This window comes from Mesoplodon densirostris, chromosome 7, assembly GCF_025265405.1.
Source record: "Mesoplodon densirostris isolate mMesDen1 chromosome 7, mMesDen1 primary haplotype, whole genome shotgun sequence".
Taxonomy (NCBI): domain Eukaryota; kingdom Metazoa; phylum Chordata; class Mammalia; order Artiodactyla; family Ziphiidae; genus Mesoplodon; species Mesoplodon densirostris.
Window position 1 is genome coordinate 106993534 of NC_082667.1, and position 3256 is coordinate 106996789.

Below are 3256 nucleotides of genomic sequence, written 5' to 3' on the forward strand. Positions count from 1 at the left end.
GAGCAGTCATACCTAATTTCAGAGAGTGGTGGAATAATCACATAAATTGATATATATCAAAGTGTCCTGCAAAGTCTAAAGTCCTATAAAAATGTCCGTGTGTTATTAGCACTTCAACTTAGACCTTCCTTTGTCATCTGTAAATTGATCCTACTGACATGCTCCCTAAGGCAGCATGGAGGCTGGTGCTGTTCACTGGCTGTTTGCACATGTTCTTTGGTACTTCCTTGCTTCTGTGTCTGTCCCAACCCTGTGATGTGTCTGTAGGGCTTGATGGGCAGAGGTTGTCTTAGACCCATGTATATCCTTAGCGTCTACTGAGAAGGATACCAGCTTGCTGAGTGTTAATGAGCGTCGGTGGTGCTGGTGGGTGTCGACAGCAATAGTGCTGCTTTGTGTGGCTCTAAAACAGGGTGAGACCACCTTCCTCGTGGGGCTATTTTGAAGGTTAAACAAGATACATCAAGCTTTTAGCATAGTCTCTGGTCCAGAGGAGACACTCAGTTGTTCCTATTCTCTTGATGGCTAACCTGGAAAAATGTGGAGTATTGAATTTTACTCATCAAAGAAAGCTTAGAAAACATCAGATGTAGCCCCTTTATTTCACAGATTAAAAAAACTAAGACCCAGGGCTTCCCTGGTGGCGCAGTGGTTGACAGTCCGCCTGCCGATGCAGGGGACACGGGTTCGTGCCCCAGTCCGGGAGGATCTCACGTGCCGTGGAGCGGCTGGGCCCGTGAGCCATGGCCGCTGAGCCTGCGCATCAGGAGCCTGTGCTCCACAACAGGAGAGGCCACAGCAGTGAGAGGCCCACGTACCGCAAAAAAAAAACCCACAAAAAACCAAAAAGCCTAGGACCCAGAAAAGTGAAAAGACTCACTCAAGTTCACAGAGCTGGTTGCTTTCATTACTGGCATTGCAGTTAAGGTCTCTAGATGGGTCCCCTGCATGACCCTACTTGGCCCTCTCTGTGGCTCATACAAAGGGCTCAATAAATGGCAGGTATTAGCTACCGACATGGCCACTGTCATCGTCATCATCATCTGCATCTTCAAAGCTACTGTCAGCTAAAGGAGAATGACTCTGGAGGTTCTGTGGGTATCTCTCCTGAGTCTAACCTGAATTCATCCAACTTCTTGTGTATGCTCATCTCTCCCAGAGATATGTCAGCAGAGATGGGCAACAGCAGGCATCGGGAGCCTGCTACGTATCCGGTCCTCACCCAGCCTGTTCACCCCCTGGAAATAATCCTTTCTTTATAAGGGTTGCTCTCTAGGTCTGACACTCTTTTCTTGCTTTCCTCTGGATATTGATGAAGCTGTGTAGACCACAGGTCATGTGCTCATGGATGGTGTCTTGAACATCTGTTCAGGGAGCAGCCCAGGGCCACGGGGCCTGTTAGGTTGCTTTGTGGGATGCTGCTCCTTGAGACAATTTTTGGGGAGGTTTTCCTATCCTGTTCTTCCCCAGGAGTCTAGGGAAAGGGCTGAAACTCTGGATTTGTTGCTCAGCAGCCTGACATGGGCAAGGGTAGAGACAATACCAGAGACCAACAATCCGAATCCAGGAATGCTTCATGAGACATGGAGGATTCCCAGGCAGGAGAGCTGCTCAGCTACAGAGGAGGATGGGTGTGACCAGAAACCCTGTTCACCCAGGCCCTCTTTGGGTAACTTTAATCCAGAGACCCACCTATGGAGTCGGGGGAGAGAGGAAGGGAGGGAAGGAGAGACATGCAGAAAAAGTACCCGTCGGGAATGTCACTAAGGAAACACCTCTGGCTCGAGCTGTCACACTGGCTTCCCATCCTGAGAATATCTGAGGCAGAACATAAACACTTCAGTCTTATCTTAGGACTCCTGGGACACAGATGAGCTAAGTTTTCTGAGCCCGACATCGCAAACAACATAATGTCGCTAATCAAACTTCCGGTGCGCCCACCCTATTTGATAAATCAGCCAGCTTTTTGATGCACTAAGTGAAGATGAATTAACAGTAATGAGGCTGTGACAGCTCCCTGAGGCACAGGCTGACGGAGAGCTCTGATGGCTGTGGCAGGAGGGAGGGGAAGCTCTTCTCAGGGATTAGTTCGAGCTGCCAAGTTTGTGAAAAGAACTCACTGATGCCAAGGCACCTCGGCTTCTATCTGCAAGCCACGTGCTCTCACACACACAAAGTCGCTGTCCAAGAAATCTAAGCCATTGGGTATCTGAGAAACAGAATTGGCTATCTTCCTCCAGTGAGCCACACGCCATAAGCAGTAATGACTTTGGGCAGGCCAGAACACACCAGAACATACCAGAACATGGGATCGATCCATTTTGTTGTATGGGAAAAGTGGAGGCCGGCAATGACAGGCTAGTAAAATCCTTTCTATTCACAAGGTTGCCAACTACTTAGTTTAGTTTCTGCCAGCCCATGAACAGAGACTCGGCACTGGTTAGCTAACCCTTTCATACCAGAAGTTGCCACATTTAGTTTGCAGATATGTGTTGTTGGGCTTACATAGCATTGTTGAAAGACTGTAATTTGTTGCCAATATTTAAAATTTGGAGATTTCACATGAGAATACGGGTTCCCATCAAAAGAATCACAGGATTCTGTAAACACTGGGTTAGCATTCCCAAGAGGCAACAACGAGCTGGGGTCAATAAACGCAGCCCTTTTTACACAGAACACACACTAACTGAAGAAGGCGGTGGCCCTCGCCGACCAGAGGAGGGTCCAGCTTTGGGGAAGAGACCGTTTCTTCACTCCAAGGATAGAAGGGGGGGAAAGGAGCTACATTTCTACCCCATGCTCCTCGCCCCTGCATTCCCCGCACTCGCCCCAGCTTGTAAGGGGTGAGGGCCAAGGCTTTGGCAGAGTGCCCCTCCTCCTGTCACTACATCCTGCCCCAGCTAGCTGGGGCACAGTGTCCTCAAGTTTACCACAGTCGCCGCCAATCTTTATACACCCAGCTGGCGTCACTCAGTTTACGTCTATTTCCAGGCCCCAGCATACATTTCAGTTTGCATCACCTGTTTTATAACAGTATCCAGGGTAACCAAGTTGCAAAGACATTGCTGGACTACAAAGGCTGGTCTGAACAGTGCTCTAGTATCTTCCCACCTGGTCCACACCATTAAGGCTGGTGGCTGCAGGAAGATGGGAGCCTCAAGGCTGGGGAGGCTTTAGGAAACACTGGTGCCTTTTGGACAAAGCAGAGATTTTTCTACCACTCCCCAACCCTGCCTGAAGACTCCAGCCCTCTCTC